Raw genomic sequence first — 22757 nt, forward strand, 5'->3', positions numbered from 1 at the left:
GAACAGTGGATGTCCAGTGATAACCCAAAGAATTAAATAATGCAATTCATGTTAGTGGACATTTACATTTCATAAACTTTTCTGTATAAATATTATATAATAATTTTTTTAAAGTGCAATAAATTTCCATGGCTTAATATTATGAAACAAGGAAAATTCATTTATAAAAAAGCTACAAGTTAAATTTACCATTAATAATTATATTATATATATAGTAAAGGTCAAAGAGGAATGCAATATCAATAATTGAACTCTCAACAATTTCTTGACTTTTCATTTCAGCACTACTTTTATTCAACTGGCATTGCTAGGAAATAAAATAACAGTCAGTAATCATATTGACAATTGGGTTATGAGAACAATTCTATGTTTCTTAGACCTCCTCTAAAGTAGAGATATTTTAAAAGACACTTGTTATAATCAGTACAGGAACTCAATAATTTACACCAGTCTCTCCCACCCAAATGGCTTTCTGAGCCATTTGAGAAATAATACAAAAGAGTAAGGTGCAAATGTAAAATAGATAGCCAATGGGAAGCAGCCACATAGCACAGGGAGATCAGCTTCGTGCTTTGTGACCACCTAGAGGGGTGGAGTAGGGAGGGTGGGAGGGAGACGCAAGAGGGAGGGGATATGGGGATATATGTATACATATAGCTGATTCACTTTGTTATACAGCAGAAATTAACACAACAATGTAAAGCAATTATACTCCAATAAAGATGTTAAAAAAAAAAAGAGTAAGGTGCATTAGGGTTAAAATATCACCTTTCTTAGTCTTTAAGTTGATATGAAAGAATGTGGCTTAAATGTGCAGCAGCAATGTGTTTCTAATACTGTACCACAGAATTAGATAGACTCACCCACCTGGTCTCAAGCAGAGCTGAAATTCACAGGACTTCCCAGAGGGCAGCATGGAGGAGCAGACAAGAGCATATACTTCCAGGGGGCAGGAGCTCCCAAAGAGAAAGGAAGTGGAAGGAGTGGGGCTATATGTGTCTGGGTCCTCCTCCCAAACTCACTAATCAGGTAAGATGGAATGGGGAAAGGTAGACAGCAGGAGTGATGATAAACAAGAGTGACAACCAGAGACTGGAATACAAACTGAAAGAAGCTGGAGTTACACAAATTCATGTCCCCCAACAAAGATGGAAGCATCAGGAGTTGGGAGGCAGCGTTCCCCCAACTCCCCAAAGCTGCTTTGTTCTTTGCTGGTCTCTGACATACGCTTCCCATTTTGAAAACCTCCTTCTCCACACTCTGTTGTAATGGGTATTATCTATTTTCCCAGCTGGACTATAAGTTTCATGAGGGCAAGGAATAATGTATCTGTATTTTTAACTGTATTCTCAGCATCTAATACAGAGCCTGGCATAGAGTAGATGCTCAAATATTTTTCAGTGATTGAATGAATGAGTGAGTGAATATGAATAATATCCAGGCATGACTCAGCAAAGCCTCAAAGGTAGTGCAGAGGAGCCACCACTATTGCAACAGAAAAACAGATTGCTGCCTTTGTGTGTGAGCATGTTAAACTTGGCTCTGGATGGATCTAATTGCTCTCTGCTACATCCCCTCACTCACATACACACACACACACACACACACACAAGCATGCAAACATGCACACAGTGGAATATTTATGATGGAAGAACAGAGTCCACTATTGAACATAGCTGTCTCATGACTGAGCAGCCAGGAAGATTTCCAGGCTAAAAGACAGCAGGGGACAAGCTAAAGAATGGTGGGCTCTGTCTGAGGTGATAGTGTATGGGGTGTAGAAGATATGGAAGAAAATTAAGCAAATGAAGAGAAAAAAATTAGCCAGGCAACAGCTTTTTCCATTTTTTTTCCTTTTATGTAAATACATTATTTTTCAAATTGTAACACTTTGGGAGCATGGCAGGGAGCAGCTATAAGTATTTAATATTAGAATGTATTTGTGACATCAAACAAGGCAAGACAACACAGTGTTTGACAACTGACTTTGCAGTCACACAGATCTCAACTCTGACCTCTTACAAGTTACATGATCTTAGTTAAGTTGCTTCATCTCTCAGCATTCAGTTTCTCATCTGGAAAATGGGAAAAACAATGGCTACCTCACAGAGTTGCTGTAAGAGTTAAACCAACCAAGTAGATGTGATGCATTTAAGAAAGTGCCTAAAACACAGTGAATAAATGGTAGCCATTGTTATTCTAAATGTTCAAACGCTTTGTATACTGTAAATCACTGAGTAACTGTAAGAGATTATTATCATTATTATTATTGTAGGAAATTTCACTGCTGTTTCACAAAAAGGCAACAGCTAAATAGAGGCTGTTTTGTTCCATATCTATTACACAGAAGCCAACAGCTGTGCATTAATGGCTGCCTCATTCCCCAGTAGGATGTGAGCCGTATTATAATAGAGAAAGTTACATCCTCATTAGGCATATAAGGTGTGTTGTGGAGCAGAAAGGCACATGTCAAACGTGCTCAACTGTCCTCTATCACGTGTCATCTTGTCATGTTTAAGTCAAGAAATACATATAAATTCATAACAATTTAGGTGCTGTGATTTTTTTAATTGCTTTAAAAAAATTCTTTTAAAACTGCATTTTTATTTGATATCTCTGAGGTTAAATGTTTAATGCAGGACATTGTCATTGCTGTGTACTTCAATATATAACCTGTAATTAAGATTTCAAGTGACTCTCATTCTGAAGCGCACTGCCTCTGCTTTGCATAATGCACAATATATTCATTGTTGTGGCTTCCTTTGCATAAATCAGTCTTATTAATATCTAATTCATCTTCTTGCTTTCCAGAGTCTTGAATCAAATTAATTCTCTGAAGGAGGAAGTGTCAGGACTCAGGGAGCTAGGGAGAGCTGCAGAATTCTAGTTCGTTTTTCAATAAAATTTGTACTACAGATGGTCACATGATTTATTAGCAATTTTTAACTCTTCTGCCTCTTTGTTCCTCTAGGAAACAAGAACAAAGATTTGTATCTACATGTGATGTGCAGAGAATTGGAGTAGAAGGGTTAAAAGAAAAGAGTGGGCATCTAAGCTGTGACAGTGACTCACAGTGGACTCCCCTAATAGATATTCTAGAAGGATTCCCAGTTTGAAAACAAGAAAAGTGAATGCTTTGTCATTATGGAAACTTGAAGCAATGAATATTTTATTCCATTAGCATAAAGCTGAGGTGTCACCATGCTATTCAAAGTGGCAGAACTTCCACTGAGGAATAAGCTTGATGCTGGCCGCTCCCACCCTAGTTGGTGACACAGAATGGACCTGCAGGACCCAGGTGCAGAAGGATTCCTCCAGCTGATTTTGTTTAGACCCAGCTGGGCCTGGTGTGAAACCACAAAAAAAAATCCCTCAGAAAACAAGGTGAAAATTGCTAAAAAGGAGAGAGCGTTGCCCTCTTTATATAGCTTCTCGGAAAGCTGATGATGACATCTTCAATCAAACAAGATATGAGTCTCTTGACAAGACACCCTTTCTTATTCCCCCAGAAAGCTGTGTGTATTTCTTCTGATCTCAACAACATGGTTGTTTCTTCCCAGCCAAGTCTACTATAGATGTCAATTTTCTTTCCACCAAGAAAGTAATCTGCATTGTGTCAATGTTCCTCAATCTCCTCTAGAGAGTTTACCAATAAAACAGTTCTGGATACAGAAATATTTCCATTTGCATGAAGTACAAGCTAACTAAAATTAGAAAAAAAAAATTTCCATATTAACATTTAGTACCTTCTTCTACTCCTATCTTCCACATTTATAGTGGACCAATAATGGAGTTTGAGGGTAGATTTTCTTTGAAATCTTAGAAATTTATCCAACAAACGTATATTAAGCTCCAATTGTGCCAGGCTTTATACTGAACACTAGGAAGGCAAAGTCAAATTCATTCATTTATGCATAAAAATGTTTTGAGTATTGGACTTCCACTTTGGGCCATGATGGAGTAAGTGGTATTGGAATTATTCTCTCACCAAAAACAACTATAAACCTGGGCAAATAATAAGTGGAAAAATTTTTTTCAGGTATTGGACAATAGCACTCGTTTGATGCTTGAAAGACAGGAAACACAAAGTGAGCTACACATTCACTGCAGTTTTCTTCCTTGGGGCACTTTCCTGACCACCCAGAAATGTGGAACCTGAGAGGAGAATAATGATCTCAGTGATCTGAGGAGACAGAGTACTTTGAGGCTGTTGAGGTGGCTGGAATGCACATACCATGGTAGAGCTAAGAGAAATCAGTACAGAGGGGTTCCCAGTTATCTTTGTGGTGAGTACCCCGGGGTACTTGCCTGAGTGCTGGACAGACCATAAGCAACATAAGACTCCAAGGGTGTAGCAGAGAGCAAGTACTGGGTGGCAGAGGGCTGAACGGAGATACTACCAAGCTGTTCTGGGAGGGGATGGAGTCCAGCCACGCCAGAGTTGAGAGACCTTGCTGAGCACTGGACATTCAAGTACGACCCAGAAAGGCCATGCCTTAGGAGTAAGTAACACTCCCGAGAATAACAGTCATAACCTAGGACAAAGGACAAAAGCAAAATATATCTGGCTCAATAAAGCCTAAAACCAATCCAGACAGGGTCAAGAGGATTCACCAGTAAGTTGACCTGCTTGCCAGAATAAAACTTAATATGATTCTGACTCCTCACAATTTATTACCCAAAATATCCAGCACATAATACAAATCACTAGACGTGCAAAAAGAAAGGGGGGCAGGAAAAGGTGACCCACATTCACAAAAAAAGCTGGCAATAGCTACAGACCTCAAGATGATCCAGATGTTGGATTTAGCAGATAAAGAGTCTTAAAAGCTATTGTATATTTGTTCAAGAAAAGATGGACAATGAATGAATAAATGGATGGAGAATCTCAGCAGAGAAACTGAAAATATAAAAAATAACTAAATGGAAATCCTAAACCTAAAAGAGACAATATCTGAAATTAAAAATTTGCTGGATTAAAGTCAGATTTTACTTGGCAGAAAAGTCAGTGAAGCTGAAAACAGATGAATGGAAGTTATCCAAATTTAAGAACAGAAAGAAAAAATATTGAAAAAAAATGAACAGAGCCTCAGTAATTTGTGGAACAATATCATTTCCTTGGATGACTGAAGTCCAGGGAAAGGAGAGAAAGAATGAGGCAGAGAAAAATATTTTAAGAAGTAATGGAAGAAATGTATCCAAATTTGATGAAAAACTTAATTCATAGATCCAAGAAGTTCAGATAACCCCCAAACAGGATAAATACAAAAACAACTACACCGAGCCCCATAAATTCAAACTACTGAAAATCAAAGATTAAAATAAAATCTTAAAAGCATCCAGAGGGGAAAAAAAGAAACATAACATATAGGGAAATAATTATAAGAATAACAACTAACTTCTCATTAGAAAAGATTTGGAAACCACAAGAAAATGGAACAAAATCCTTAAAGTGATGAGACGTGTATTAGTTTGCTATGGCTGCCATAACAAAGTATCATAGACTGGATAACTTAAACTACAGAAATTTATTGTCTCACAGTTCTAGAAGCTAGAAGTTCAAAATCAGGAGTTGGTTGATTCCTTGACAGGGTTGGTTCCTTCTGAGGACTGTGAGGGGAGGTCTATTCCAGGTGTCTATTTTTGGCTTGCAGATGACTGCCTTTCCCCTGTGCCTCTTCACATTATCTTCCCTCTATGCATGTCTCTGTATCCACACTTCCTCTTTTTCTAAGGACGCCAATTATATTGGATTAGGCTTCCCTAATGACTGAATTTAACTTGATTACCTCTGTGAAGACCCTATCTCCAAATAAGGTCACATTCTAAGGAACTGAGGGTTAGGACTTCAACAAAGGAATTTGTGGGGGGGATGGAGAGACACACAAATCAACCCATAGCAAAAGAAAATTTTAAAAACCTGTCAGGTTATAATTCTATATCCGGTGAAAATATGCTTCAAAAATGAGAATAAAATAAAGGGTTTTTTTCCAGGGAACTTTTTTGCGACCAGACACTTATTTCAAGAAACGCTAAAGGAAGTTCTTTAGATTGAAGGGAAAAGCTACATAAAAAGTCAAATCCACAAGAAGAAATAAAGAACTCCAGAAATGTTAAGTCCATAGGTAAATATGAGTCTACTTTCTTTTTTTCCTAGTTTCTTTAAAGGATAATGTTTATAATATATACAGAAGAAAAATATGTGACAAGAGCACAAAAGAATTATACTGTTAACAAGTCTTTAAGTGTTAAAGTGGTACAATGTTGATTCTAAGTGGGCTGTGATAAAATAAGGATGCAAAACATAATCCCTGGAGCAACCACAAAAAGAATACAAAGATTCAGAGCTTAAAAAGGAGGAAAAGTGGAACTGTAAAAAAATAATTAAGCCGAAAGAAGGCAAGAAAGGTTGGGAGGAGTGGGGAGGAATAGAACATTAAAAACAGATGGGACAAATGGAAAACTAACAGAAGACAGAGGGCTTAGGCCTAACTGTAGCAGACTGTACTTCCCATATATTGCCACAATAATATTTCCCATCTTCTGCATGGGTCTGTATTCATTTTCCAAGCCTACTATAGCTAATACCACAGACCAGGTGGCTTATACAACGGAAACTTACTTCCTCATGGTTCTGGTGGCTAGAAGTTCAAGATCACCATGCCAGCAGAGTTTCCTTCTGAGGCCTCTTTCCTTGGCTTGTAGAGGCTGTCTTCTCCCAGTGTCTTCACGTGGTCTTTTTCCTCTGTGTGTGTCCCTGTCCTAACCTCTTCTTATAAGGGTACTACTTATATGGCCTTAGGACACACCCACAAGATCGCACTTTACCTTAATCACCTCTTTAAAGGCCCTATCTCCATATAGAGTCACATTCTGAGGTACTGGGGGCTTGGACTTTAACATACGAATTTGAAGGGACCCAGTTTGGTCCATAACAGGGCCTTTGCCACTCAGGTCAGGAGTCGTGGGTGGCAGCGGCAGTACGAAGCGCGTGCTCGGGGCCAGTCCTGAGGAGCAGAAAGCTGCGGAGGGAGAGGGGAAACGGCTGCCGAAAACAAGCCGGAGGAGCGTTTCCCAAAGTGAATTCTGCAGAAATAGCACCTACTGTGTTCTCAACACCTTGCCACCTATAGAAGATGATCATGGGAACAGCGATGGTAGTCATGTAAAAATCTTTTTACTGAAAAAGCTGCTTGAATGTCTGCCGAAATGTTCAAGTTTACCCAAAGAGAGGCATCTTTGGAACACTAATGAGAGATCATGACGCAGCTGGGCTTTTGGATTTCTTTTTAATAATGTGTGACCTTTCACCTTTGATCCCCTAACCTGCATTACCTTGGTAACCACTTCATTTTTTAATTTCATTTCATTTTTTGATTTTGGTGCGCGAGCTGGAACATTTCATCTCTCAAAGTGTAACATGCTGATTTCCTCGAATAGAGATAACCCTTTGAGCAATACATTTGCAAAATGCTGTGTTCATTTTCTGTATTACAATTAATTTCAGTTTTAAAAATTAAAAGAAAAACAAAACGGACGCAGAGTTGTTTCTCCATCCCTTTGAATCTGGATAGGTTCTGTTAAGGCTTTGACCAATGAATTATGACAGAAGTGATATTCCTGTCAGTTCTGGGCATGGCCCCGATCTGACCTGGCTGTGTGCTTACAATGCAACACTACTATGCAAAAAAAGGGATTGAACTACTGGTAGACTCAACTCAGATGAAACTCAAAACCAGTGTGTTGAAAGAAGCCGGACACAAAAGAATGCATACTTTATGATTCCATTTATATGAAGCTCAAGAACAGGCTAAAGTAATTTAATGTGATAGAAACTAGAAGAGTGATTCCCTCTGTTTGGGGGAGAATGGTTTGACTAGAACGAACCAATGAGGGAAATTTCTTGGCGATGGAAATATCCATAACTTGGTTGGTTGCATGAATGAAGATATTTGTTAAGACTTGTCAATCTATATGCTTAAGACATGTACATTTCACTGTTTGTATTAGTTTCCTTTCACTGCTGCAACAAATTACTACAAGCTTAGTGGCTTAAAACAAATTTATTATTTTATAATTCTGGACATCAGAAGTCCAAAATAGGTATCACTGTGTTAAAATCAAGGTGTCAGCAGGGCTGGTTCCTTCTGGAGGCTCTAAGGGAGAATCCATTTTCTTGCCCCCTCCAACTGCTAGAAGCTGCCCACATTCCTTGGTTTGTGCTTCCCTTTCATCTTCAAAGCCAGCTATAGCCATTCACGCCTTTCTCACACGGCCTTGCTCTGACACTGCCTCCCTCTTCTGCATTTGAAGGACCATTGTGATTACTTTGGGTACATTCAGATGATCCAGGATAATTTCCTTACCCTAAAGTCAGTTTATTAGCAATCTTAAACCCATCTACAACCTTACTTCCCCTTGTCAGGTAACATTCATAGGTTCCAGGGATTAGAGCTTGGACATTTGTAGGGGGAAATCATGCTGCCTACCAAACTTTATGTAAATTTTATTATACATCAATAAAAACCATTTTTGTAAAAGCTACTGAATGCCTATTATATGTTAGTCATTCTTCTAGGTACTTAGATATGTATCTAGTTACATATTTATTTATCTTTGTCTGTCTCCCCTCCTAGAATCTACGCTTCTTGAGGTCAAGGAGGCTTTTCTGGTTTATTGTGATTAGAACAGTTATCTAGCACATAGTAGAAATTCAATAAAAATTTACTGAGTGAATGAATGTGAGCTCAATGAGATTCGCCTATCTTTGCTGATTTTATTGATATTGTTGATTGAATTGATTTGTTGGCAGAACATTATGTAGACAAAAATCACCGAAATTAAGAGTTTGCAAACCTCATTAAAAGTGTTTATCTTTCACTCATTAAATGTCAGTATTAGAATACCACCATCACCTTACAGGACTGCCTATTCCTAGTGACAGGAAACAGGGACAGAGCCGTTCATTGAAGGAGTCAGTCTCTATTTTAGAAAATAGAATTTTCTCAGAAAGTAATTTGGTTCAGGAGAAATACTCGAGGATTTACTTTCTAATATATATGTTGGTTATTTATGTTGTTATTCCTTATGAAGCTGAAATACATTATTTCAAACTAAAACATATGCTGTTAGAAATATCACCAAAGAGAATATATTTCCCTTTTATTTATTATTTTTCTAAAAGTTTGTAAAATCAACACCAGAAAACATTAAGTTTTGCACCATCATTTCTACTATTTTTAAACAATGGAAGGATCAGTCTTCTTCATAACTTCATATCTTCGAGTATGAATACATGAGGTCTTTGAAGAAAACAAAGACGTTCCATTTGACTATGCATGGAGGAGAATAAAAGGGTTTCTTCTTTCTGTTTCCCCGCCAAATTATTAGTGTTCCCTTAGGAAATAAACACAGCAACAATATGTAAATTCACCAACAGCCTCTGACCTCCCCTTTACTCTGGTTTGTGTTTCAAATATTACAGAGAAAACTCTGTGAGTCTTTATAACTGTGTCCATCAGAGAATAAATAATTTATTTCATTGCACAGACAGAACAATTTTGATTACATCTATGTTACAGAGTGATCCTAATAGAATTAGCACACAGACATACACTGCAATTATCTCTTTACTTCCAAAGATCTACTGATCAAATATGTCTTATTTTTATTTTATTTATTTAATTTTTAACATTGAAGTATAGTTGATTTAGAATATTATATTATTTTCAGGTGTACAGCATAGTGATTCAGCATTTTTACAGATTATACTCCATTGTAAGTTATTACAAGATAACAGCTGTAAATCCCTGTGCTGTGTAATATATCCTCGTTGCTTATCTATTTTATATGTAGTAGTTTGTATCTCTTAATCCCATACCCCTAATTTGTCCCTCCACCCTTCTCCCTTCCCTTTGGTAACCACAAGTTTGTTTTCTATATCTGTGAGTCTGTTTCTGTTTTGCTTACACATCTGTGTTATTTTTTAGATTTCACATATAAGTGATATACAGTATTTGTCTTTCTTTGACTTATTTCACTAAGCACAGTATTATCTAGGTCCATCCATACTGTTGCAAATGGCAGAATTTCATTCTTTTTTATGGCTGAGAAATATATGTGCACCGCATCTTCTTTATCCATTCATCTGTTGTTGAGCACCTGGGTTGCTTCCATGTCTTGGCTATTGTAAATAATGCTGCTACGAACTTGGGGTGCATGGATCTTTTCAAATTAGTGTTTTTGTTTTTTCCATATATATACCCAGGAGTGGAATTGCTGGATCATATGGTAGTTCTATTTTCAGTTTTCTTGAGGAAACTCCATACTGTTTTCCATAGTGGCTGCAACAATTTACATTCCCACCAACAGTGTACAAGGGTTCCCTTTTCTCCACATCCTCTCCTACATTTGTTATTTGTAGACTTTTTGATAGTAGCCATTCTGACAGGTGGGAGGTGACATCTCATTGTTCTGGTTTGCATTTCTCTAATAATTAGCAATGATGAGCAAAAGATATCAGTTTTAAACCATTTTCTATCTTAAAAATTTATATGGCATATGATCTTTCCCAATTTAATGATCATCATAATTAGATTGTTTTTCTTTATATATTTTTCTTTTTTAAAAAAGTGTGTGGGAGATTAACCAAGATGGCGGAGTAGAAGGACGTGCTCTCACTCCCTCTTGCGAGAGCACCAGAATCAAAACTGGCTGCTGGACAATCATTGACAGGAAGAACCTGGACTTCACCAAGGAGGATACCCCACATCCAAGGACAGAGGAGAAGCCACAGTGAGACGGTAGGAGGGGCGCAATCAGAGTAAAATCAAATCCCATAACTGCTGGGTGGGTGACTCACAGACTGGCGAACATTTATACCACAGAAGTCCACCCACTGGAGTGAAGGTTCTGAGCCCCACGTCAGGCTTCCCAACCTGGGGGTCCGGCAACGGGAGAAGGAATTCCTAGAGAATCAGACTTTGAAGCCTAGTGGGAATTGATTGCAGGACTTTGACAGGACTGGGGGAAACAGAGACCCCACTCTTGGAGGGCACACACAAAGTAATGTGTGCATCGGGACCCAGGGGAAGGAGCAGTGACCCTGGGGGAGACTGAACCAGACCTACCTGCTGGTGTTGGGGGGTCTCCTGCAGAGGTGAGTGGTGGCTCTGTTTCACCGGGGGGATAAGGACACTGGCAGCCGAGGTTCTGGGAAGTTCTCCTTGCCGTGAGCCCTCCCAGAGTCTGCCATTAACCCCACCAAAGAGCACGGGTAGGCTCCAGTGTTGGGTTGCCTCAGGCAAAACAACCAACAGGGAGGGAACCCAGCCCCACCCGTCAACAGTCAAGTGGATTAAGGTTTTACTGAGCTCTGACCGCCACAGCAACAGAGAGGGAACCCAGCCCCACCCATCAACAGTCAAGTGGATTAAGGTTTTACTGAGCTCTGACCGCCACAGCAACAGTCAGCTCTACCCACCATCAGAGCCTACCATCAAGCCTCTTAGATAGCCTCAACCACCAGAGGGCAGAGAGCAGAAGCAAGAAAAACTACAATCCTGCAGCCTGCGGACCAAAAACCACAGTTACAGAAAGATAGAGAAGATGAAAAGGCAGAGGGCTATATACCAGATGAAGGAACAAGAAAAAACCCCAGAAAAACAACTAAATGAAGTGGAGATAGGCAACCTTCCAGAGAAATAATTCAGAATAATGATAGTGAAGATCATCCAGGACCTCGGAATAAGAATGGAGGCAAAGATTGAGAAGATGCAAGAAATGATTAACAAAGACCTAGAAGAATTAAAGAACAAACAAACAGAGATGACCAATACAATAACTGAAATGAAAACTACACTAGAAGGAATCAATAGCAGAATAACTGAGGCAGAAGAACGGATAAGTGACCTGGAAGACAGAATGGTGGAATTCACTGCTGCGGAACAGACTAAAGAAAAAAGAATGAAAAGAAATGAAGACAGCCTAAGAGACCTCTGGGACAACATTAAACGCAACAACATTCGCATTATAGGGGTCCCAGAAGGAGAAGAGAGAGAGAAAGGACCAGAGAAAATATTTGAAGAGATTATAGTCGAAAACTTCCCTAACATGGGAAAGGAGATAGCCACCCAAGTCCAGGAAGCGCAGAGAGTCCCATACAGAATAAACCCAAGGAGAAACACGCCGAGACACATAGTAATCAAAGTGGCAAAAATTAAAGACAAAGAAAAATTATTGAAAGCAGCAAGGGAAAAACGACAAATAACATACAAGGGAACTCCCATAAGGTTAACAGCTGATTTCTCAGCAGAAACTCTGCAAGCCAGAAGGGAGTGGCATGATATACTTAAAGTGATGAAAGGGAAGAACCTACAACCAAGATTACTCTACCCGGCAAGGATCTCATTTAGATTTGATGGAGAAATCAAAAGCTTTACAGACAAGCAAAAGCTAAGAGAATTCAGCACCACCAAACCAGCTCTACAACAAATGCTAAAGGAACTTCTCTAAGTGGGAAACACAAGAGAAGAAAAGGACCTACAAAAACAAACCCAAAACAATTAAGAAAATGGTCATAGGAACATACATATCGATAATTACCTTAAACGTGAATGGATTAAACGCCCCAACCAAAAGACATAGACTGGCTGAATGGATACAAAAACAGGACCCATATATATGCTGTCTACAAGAGACCCACTTTAGACCTAGGGACACATACAGACTGAAAGTTAGGGGATGGAAAAAGATATTCCATGCAAATGGAAATCAAAAGAAAGCTGGAGTAGCTATACTCATATCAGATAAAATAGACTTTAAAATAAAGAATGTTACAAGAGACAAGGAAGGACACTACATAATGATCCAGGGATCAATCCAAGAAGAAGATATAACAATTATAAATATATATGCACCCAACATAGGAGCACCTCAATACATAAGGCAACTGCTAACAGCTATAAAAGAGGAAATCGACAGTAACACAATAATAGTGGGGGACTTTAACACTTCACTTACACCAATGGACAGATCATCCAAAATGAAAATAAATAAGGAAACAGAAGTTTTAAATGACACAATAGACCAGATAGATTTAATTGATATATATAGGACATTCCATCCAAAAACAGCAGATTACACATTCTTCTCAAGTGCGCACGGAACATTCTCCAGGATAGATCACATCTTGGGTCACAAATCAAGCCTCAGTAAATTTAAGAAAATTGAAATCATACCAAGCATCTTTTCTGACCATAACGCTATGAGATTAGAAATGAATTACAGGGAAAAAAACGTAAAAAAGACAAACACATGGAGGCTAAACAATACGTTACTAAATAACCAAAAGATCACTGAAGAAATCAAAGAGGAAATAAAAAAATACCTAAAGACAAATGACAATGAAAACACGACGACCCAAAACCTATGGGATGCAGCAAAAGCGGTTCTAAGAGGGAAGTTTATAGCTATACAAGCCTACCTAAAGAAACAAGAAAAATCTCAAGTAAACACTCTAACCTTACACCTAAAGAAACTAGAGAAAGAAGAACAAACAAAACCCAAAGTTAGCAGAAGGAAAGAAATCATAAAGATCAGAGCAGAAATAAATGAGATAGAAACAAAGAAAACAATAGCAAAGATCAATAAAACTAAAAGTTGGTTCTTTGAGAAGATAAACAAAATTGATAAGCCATTAGCCAGACTCATCAAGAAAAAGAGGGAGAGGACTCAAATCAATAAAATCAGAAATGAAAAAGGAGAAGTTACAACAGACACCACAGAAATACAAAACATCCTAAGAGACTACTATAAGCAACTCTATGCCAATAAAATGGACAACCTGGAAGAAATGGACAAATTCTTAGAAAGGTATAACCTTCCAAGACTGAATCAGGAAGAAACAGAAAATATGAACAGACCAATCACAAGTAATGAAATTGAAACTGTGATTAAAAATCTTCCAACAAACAAAAGTCCAGGACCAGATGGCTTCACAGGTGAATTCTATCAAACATTTAGAGAAGAGCTAACACCCATCCTTCTCAAACTCTTCCAAAAAATTGCAGAGGAAGGAACACTCCCAAACTCATTCTATGAGGCCACCATCACCCTGATACCAAAACCAGACAAACACACTACAAAAAAAGAAAATTACAGACCAATATCACTGATGAATATAGATGCAAAAATCCTCAACAAAATACTAGCAAACAGAATCCAACAACACATTAAAAGGATCATACACCACGATCAAGTGGGATTTATCCCAGGGATGCAAGGATTCTTCAATATACGCAAATCAATCAATGTGATACACCATATTAACAAACTGAAGAATAAAAACCATATGATCATCTCAATAGATGCAGAAAAAGCTTTTGACAAAATTCAACACCCATTTATGATAAAAACTCTCCAGAAAGTGGGCATAGAGGGAACCTACCTCAACATAATAAAGGCCATATATGACAAACCCACAGCAAACATCATTCTCAATGGTGAAAAACTGAAAGCATTTCCTCTAAGATCAGGAACAAGACAAGGATGTCCACTCTCACCACTATTATTCAACATAGTTCTGGAAGTCCTAGCCACGGCAATCAGAGAAGAAAAAGAAATAAAAGGAATACAAATTGGAAAAGAGGAAGTAAAACTGTCACTGTTTGCGGATGACATGATACTATACATAGAGAATCCTAAAACTGACACCAGAAAACTGCTAGAGCTAATTAATGAATATGGTAAAGTTGCAGGATACAAAATTAATGCACAGAAATCTCTTGCATTCCTATACACTAATGATGAAAAATCTGAAAGAGAAATTATGGAAACACTCCCATTTACCATTGCAACAAAAAGAATAAAATACCTAGGAATAAACCTACCTAGGGAGACAAAAGACCTGTATGCAGAAAACTATAAGACACTGATGGAAGAAATTAAAGATGATACCAACAGATGGAGAGATATACCATGTTCTTGGATTGGAAGAATCAACATTGTGAAAATGAGTATACTACCCAAAGCAATCTACAGATTCAATGCAATCCCTATCAAATTACCAATGGCATTTTTTACGGAGCTAGAACAAATCATCTTAAAATTTGTATGGAGACACAAAAGACCCCGAATAGCCAAAGCAGTCTTGAGGCAAAAAAATGGAGCTGGAGGAATCAGACTCCCTGACTTCAGACTATACTACAAAGCTACAGTAATCAAGACAATATGGTACTGGCACAAAAACAGAAACATAGATCAATGGAACAAGATAGAAAGCCCAGAGATTAACCCACGCACCTATGGTCAACTAATCTATGACAAAGGAGGCAAAGATATACAATGGAGAAAAGACAGTCTCTTCAATAAGTGGTGCTGGGAAAACTGGACAGCTACATGTAAAAGAATGAAATTAGAATACTCCCTAACACCATACACAAAAATAAACTCAAAATGGATTAGAGACCTAAATATAAGACTGGACACTATAAAACTCTTAGAGGAAAACATAGGAAGAACACTCTTTGACATAAATCACAGCAAGATCTTTTTTGATCCACCTCCTAGAGTAATGGAAATAAAAACAAAAATAAACAAGTGGGACCTAATGAAACTTCAAAGCTTTTGCACAGCAAAGGAAACCATAAACAAGACGAAAAGACAACCCTCAGAATGGGAGAAAATATTTGCAAATGAATCAACGGACAAAGGATTAATCTCCAAAATATATAAACAGCTCATTCAGCTCAATATCAAAGAAACAAACACCCCAATCCAAAAATGGGCAGAAGACCTAAATAGACATTTCTCCAAAGAAGACATACAGACGGCCACGAAGCACATGAAAAGCTGCTCAACATCACTAATTATTAGAGAAATGCAAATCAAAACTACAATGAGGTATCACCTCACTCCTGTTAGAATGGGGATCATCAGAAAATCTACAAACAACAAATGCTGGAGAGGGTGTGGAGAAAAGGGAACCCTCTTGCACTGTTGGTGGGAATGTAAATTGATACAGCCACTCTGGAGAGCAATATGGAGGTTCCTTAAAAAACTAAAAATAGAATTACCATATGACCCAGCAATCCCACTACTGGGCATATACCCAGAGAAAACCGTAATTCAAAAAGACACATGCACCCGAATGTTCATTGCAGCACTATTTACAATAGCCAGGTCATGGAAGCAACCTAAATGCCCATCAACAGACGAATGGATAAAGAAGATGTGGTACATATATACAATGGAATATTACTCAGCCATAAAAGGGAACGAAATTGAGTCATTTGTTGAGACGTGGATGGATCTAGAGACTATCATACAGAGTGAAGTAAGTCAGAAAGAGAAAAACAAATATCATACATTAATGCATGTATGTGTAACCTAGAAAAATGATACAGATGAGCCAGTTTGCAGGGCAGAAGTTGAGACACAGATGTAGAGAATGGACATATGGACACCAAGGGGGGAAAACTGCGGTGAGGTGGGGATGGTGGTGTGCTGAATTGGGCGATTGGGATTGACATGTATACACTGATATGTATAAAATTGATGCCTAATAAGAACCTGCAGTATAAAAAAACAAACAAAACAACTAATACTAAACTTTCATTGGGTTATTTGTATGGAAATATGTTAATATAAATGTTTCAGACATTACATGAAAAAAAAAAAAAAAAAAGTGTGTGTGTGTGTGTATTCCTAAAGCTTTCTGTGGAAAGAAACAAGGGCTTTGAAATAATGGGCATCTGGGATGGACTGAATGTTTCTATCCCCCTAAAATTCATAGGTTGAAGCCCTAAATCCTCACTTTGCATCCTCAATGTGATGGTATTTGGAGGTGGAACATTTAGGAGATAATTAGGTTTAGATGAGGTCATAAAGGTGGAGTCCCCAGGCTGGGAGTAATGCCCTCATAAGAAGGAGAAGAGACCAGAGCCTTCTCTGTGCCATGTGAGGGTACAGCAAGAAGGCAGCCATCTGCAAACCAGGAAGAGGTCCTCACCAGACACTGAATCTGCCAGCACCTTGATCTTAGATTTCCCAGCCTCTAGAACGGTGAGAAATAAATGTCTGTTGTTTAAGCCACCTTGTCTATGGTATTCTGTTATAGCAGCCCAAGCTGACAAAGACAGCATCTTGGAGACTTTAAGAAATGAAGACAGCCAATGGAATTTGGTAGAGTCAGGAATTCTAAAGGAAGGATACAGATACATTAAAAAAAAAGGGGGGGTACTAATAATGGATTGTACGCAAGAAAAAAACAGAAATGTTGCAGAAATAACTTGCTGGACAAATAAGGAACTACAGACTCTCTGTGGGTGGTTCTGTACATGACAAAATTAATCTTGAACTGGAAAATACAACTGATCTGAAAAAGCTATGTGACATTGAAGAAGAAGTAATAATAGGTCAGGTAATAATAACGGAGAATTTTTAAGAGACTGAAAGGCAAAGTTAGTAGGCAAGAAGCCTGGAGATAACCTAATACAACTTCCCAAAGTCCTGGAATAAATATGGACCAAGGGACAAAATAACCAGACCTGGGAGTCGGGGTGGGGTCGGGGTGGAGGAGGATCAGAGATAAGAAAGTATCTTTTTAAAATGGAAAGATGGGTAAAGAGAGGAGAAGAAGCAAATTCAAACTAGAAATTAAGGCACACACCAGAAATTATGCAGAAACCAAAAGAAGGAATTCAAGGACAACCTAGCAAAGAATGAAAATGCATGTTTAAAATTTCAAAGAAAAGAAATTCTGAGAGAATATTTCATAATCAGAGAGCAAAGGATGCAATCAGGAGATTTAAAAGCAAAAAGCAATATGTCTTTGGTTGTTTAGAGCAGATAGCACAGTGCCTTGAACATGAGGAGCACTCGATTTTAAAATATGTGCTCATCTGATAGCCTTTTTGGTCTTCACTTTGGAAAAAGTTAGGAAGATTTCTACTTTCAATTGTCGTTTGAAGGAGATAGATCAAAGATATTACATCAAATAACAATAACAAACACCAATATTCTACACCTAATCAGGAGACATTAGGAAACAAAGTAGAGATAAAAAATAATCTGTGCTGGGGCTTCCCTGGTGGCGCAGTGGTTGAGAATCTGCCTGCCAATGCAGGGGACACGGGTTCGAGCCCTGGTTTGGGAAGATCCCACATGCCGCGGAGCAACTGGGCCCCTAAGCCACAACTACTGAGCCTGCGCGTCTGGAGTCTGTGCTCCGCAACAAGAGAGGCCACGATAGTGAGAGGCCCGCGCACTGCGATGAAGAGTGACCCCTGCTTGCCACAACTAGAGAAAGCCCTCGCACAGAAACGAAGACCCAACACAGCCATAAGTAAATTAATTAATTAATTTAAAAAAAAAATCTGTGCTAAGCTTTTGAAGAAACTCGAGAGTTTAATCATAGAATCCTTGGCAATGAAACTTATATTCCATAAGACCTCGTTCATGGCTGGGGTCTGATGAATTGCCCTCAAAATTCATCCACATGAAAGACTCCAGAGGACACTTTGGGTTCTAAAGTCGGTGGACCTCATTTCCATACTGATGAATAGGGTCTCTGGACATATAAGTAAACATCCAGTGTGGAAAATGGAACCTGTTTTTTGTTAGGCAAAATCCTGCCTGGCTGATCAAATGCCTCAGGGCAGTTTAAGATATTCTTTTCAAACACTGATCAAATGAAAATGTACAAAGCTCTTTTTTTTAAATTTATTGACGTATAGTTGATTTACAATGTTGTGTTAATTTCTGCTGTACAGCAAAGTGATTCAGTCATACATATATATATATATATTCTTTTCCATTATGGTTTATCACAGGATTTTCAGTATAGTTCCCTGTGCTGTACAGTAGGACCTTGTTGTTTAAGAATGTACAAATTTCTTAACTGTGCACGTTACTAAACTCATTTCCACATATACAGTGATTTTAAAAGACAAGGCTCTTAATCTAGCATAAGCAAGGCCCTAAGGCATATCAGAGTAATTCATCACCAATCTGTGCCTTGAAACTCCTATTTATTTGTTCCTTTCTTCACGTTTTGAATTTCTACTTCAAACTCCACATTCCAAGTACCTCATCCCTGAGTCAATAGTATCAACAAGGTATCCAAAATTGTTCTAAAAAAACACATTGTCACCCCTGCAAAGAGATTCAAAATGGTCACACTTTTAAAATCACAAGCCTGGAAATAAGACCTACGGAATGTCTCAATAAATAAGAAAAATAAGATAAAGATAAACTTCAAATAATTTGTTTCTTATGGGCACAGCAGTACTTACACTAAAGAATGTCTTTCTGACTTCCAGACTACGAACGTGAAAATTCAATAGACTTCTACGGTTCATCCCTGGAAGAATCTGAGTCACTGATAATTAAATAATCAATTGATTGTCCCCATTCCTTCTGCACATCACTGAGGACAGTTTTCAATGCCTGACAACTCTCTGTTGTGGTTATCTTGAACCATCCCTGTGGTTCAGGACTCAGAGTAATAAAGAATGATTGTACGGGCGGAGGGTTGGATTGGGAGTTTGGGACTAGCAGATGCAAACAATTATGTATAAAATGGATAAACAACAAGGTTCTATTGTATAGCACAGAGAACTATATTCAATATCCTGTAACAAACCATAATGGAAAAGAATACGAAAAAGAATATATATGTACATATATATGTGTGTATATATATATATGAATCACTTTGCTGTACACCAGAAACTAGCACAACATTGTAAATCAACTATACTTCAATAATTTTAAAAAAAAGAATGATTGCTTTGCAGGAAGAAATATCTCAACGCCATGTTTGAGGCTCTTTACCTACACAGTTCACTAATTTGATTTCACATATTTACATGGTTTGAGTTTGTTGATGGAAAAAAATATAATCCAGTTGAGAAGGCCTGCTTCTCCAGTTTGAAAGGTTAATGAAAGATACAGAACGGAGTTGTTACACCAGAGCAGGGCCCTCCAAGGTTGACAGCAACAATTGGAGAACTGAGAACTCTACATTTCCTCCCCACCACGTGGCTGCCAGACTGTATGTTAAATGAAAACAAGTCAGAATAAATTGTGCCACACATACAAACATCGTTTTACAAGCAGGTACGGAAACAGTCATACAACCTGTTCTTTTAAGCTTAGTAAACTCTTTTCTCAAAGTAACCCTGTTATGGACTGAATGTTTGTGTTCCCCCCAGATTCATAGTTGAAGCCCTTACCCTCAATAGGATGGTATTTGGAGGTGGGGTTTGGGAGGTAATTAGGTTTAAATGATCCACAGGTGGATCTGCATGACAGGATTAGTACCCTCATAAGAAGGGAAAGACACCAGAGCTTTCCTTCTCTCTCTTTACATCCTATGAGGCTACAGCAAGAAGGCAGCCATCAAGTCAAGAACACGGTTCCCACCAGAACCCAACCATGCGGCCACCCTGACCTCAGACTTCCCGGCTTCCAGAACTGTGAGAAATAAGTGTCTGCTGTTTGAATCACCCAGTCTGTGGTGTTTTGTTATAACAGCCCCAGCTAACACAACTCTTGACTCTAAAAAGCATCCCATAGGAAACTACAAAGCAGATCTAACAATATTTTTTTTAATAGATTTATTTTATTTATTTATTTATTTTTTGGCTGCATTGGGTCTTCTGTTGCTGTGTGCGGGCTGTCTCTAGTTGCAGCGAGCAGGGGCTACTCTTCGTTGCAGTGTGAGGGCTTCGCATTGCCATGGCTTCTCTTGTTGCGGAGCACGGGCTCTAGGCACAGGCTTCAGTAGTTGTGGCACACGGGCTTCAGTAGTTGTGGTTCGCAGGCTCTAGAGCGCAGGCTCAGTAGTTGTGGCACACGGGCTTAGTTGCTCCGCAGCATGTGGGATCTTCCCGGAACAGGGCTCAAACCCGTGTCCCTTGCATTGACAGGCGGATTCTTAATCACTGTGCCACCAGGGAAGCCCCAGATCTAACAATATTTTGAAGACAGGATCAATAAGCCTTTTAGTCCTCCATTACAGGAGTCACAAATGACCAAAAGGAGTTCTAGAGCTAAGGCATCACGCAAACATTTTATGCGGCTGCATTTGCAGGATGTTTGCTGGGTCCTTGATTTGTTTGTTTGTTTTTTCATAAAAGGATAAAGATGCCTGTACAATCTTTCTAGCCAACCATACACCTTAAACATTACTCATTTCTTCAGTGAATAATTATTTATAACATCCCTTTGGCTAAATAACAAAACACACTGGTGCAGATTTAGATAACAATATTAACTAGCTACCTCTGGGGTATGGACTCCTAACTAGCATTTTAAAAATGCTAATTGGGACTTCCCTGGTGGCGCAGTGGTTAAGAATCCACCTGCCAATGCAGGGGACATGAGTTTGAGTCCTGGTCCGGGAAGATCCCACATGCCGCGGAGCAACTAAGCCTGTGAGCCACAACTACTGAGCCTGTGCTCTAGAGCCTGCGAGCCACAACTACTGAAGCACGTGTGCCTAGAGCCCGTGCTCCTCAACAAGAGAAACCACTGCAATGAGAAGCCCACGCACTGCAACGAAAAGTAGCCCCTACTCACTGCAACTAGAGAAAGCCTGCGCACAGCAAGACCCAACGCAGCCAAAAATAAATAAATAAATAAAATTTAAAAAATAAAAATAAAAAAAATAAAAAATAAAAAAATAAAAATGCTAATTAACCACTTTTAAGTAGATTGTAAATTACATACCATATATATATATATATATATATATATATATATATATATATATATACACACATATATATAAAACAGAGGCCAAGCTACTTTCATTTTTTTACAAGGCTACCATTATACTGAAAATATGAAATTATAAATTTCTGTATATTTTCAATGTTTTCATTTAATAAATAAGTCCTTTGATATAAAATACAATAGAACATATACAATAGAACATTAACTCATAGCCTAGTACAGTCAATGTAGTCTAGGAACAGGACACAATTGGAAGTTGGTAATAAATGGCTTCTCCTTTCAATGCGGCGACAGTATCTCTGTGACAGTGGGACAGCCTGATTTGGAAATGACATCAAAATCTGAAATAGAAGACCTTCATATGAAGAAAGTTAGGCCTGTGCAAAACATCACGGCCTGTACCACCTCTCCAACTCAAACTCAGACCCTAATTCATAAAATCCCAATGGCTTGGAAGTTTTCCCCAAGGCGTCTGCCTAGATCAAGGTCACTATGCTCTCAATCACATTGTCCTACCTCTCACGTGAGGCCGCTCACAGCATTGTTCTAGACTCAACTGTCAGGCACCTGCCTAGCCACGCATATAGTCTGACCCAGGATGGCACTTCTGATGTACATAAATGTAGTCCTCTTTTTACCATGTATACAGCTCTTTTTACCACTTGTTAACTGGATAAATGTTACCACCACTGCACTCAGGGTCCATCTGAAGAAATCAGGTAATAATGAAAAATTCACCAAAATTGGATGAGTATTTTTCACTTAATTCACAACTGGAATGAGGTGGACATATTTTGATCACTGACCCTTTTTAATATCTTAAGTGGGTTGTTAATGAGTTGCCAATAACTACTCTCAAGTGAAGAAAACTCTTTAGGAGTTGCTATAACTAAGATTAAAGTAAACCACATTAAAGTGTTAAGGAATAAATCTTTCTCACTTTTATAATTACCTCTACACATATGCCATCACTCAGAATTTTTGCTGTTTTGTTGTCTGTTAGTAATTAAACTAAAATG

The 22757-nt window shown here is 38.4% G+C and overlaps 1 long non-coding RNA gene and 1 pseudogene across 2 annotated transcripts in view; one reads left to right on the plus strand and one right to left on the minus strand.

Moving 5' to 3' along the window:
* The first annotated feature begins 1443 nt into the window (after positions 1–1443).
* On the plus strand, positions 1444–10632 carry LOC309666712 (calmodulin-binding transcription activator 1 pseudogene; annotated as a pseudogene). Its single transcript has 2 exons — positions 1444–1465; positions 6939–10632. The product of its transcript is annotated as a calmodulin-binding transcription activator 1 pseudogene (transcript).
* Positions 10633–16678: 6046 nt separating this feature from the next.
* LOC309667246 overlaps positions 16679–22757 on the minus strand; it is a 29781-nt gene continuing 23702 nt past the window's right edge. The window contains exon 2 of the long non-coding RNA XR_014267657.1: positions 16679–20970. This is a non-coding gene — a long non-coding RNA (uncharacterized lncRNA). The remainder of the gene's footprint in view (positions 20971–22757) is intronic.

This window comes from Balaenoptera physalus (genome assembly GCF_965194825.1).
Source record: "Balaenoptera physalus genome assembly, chromosome: 9".
In the NCBI taxonomy this organism is placed as follows: Eukaryota; Metazoa; Chordata; class Mammalia; order Artiodactyla; family Balaenopteridae; genus Balaenoptera; species Balaenoptera physalus.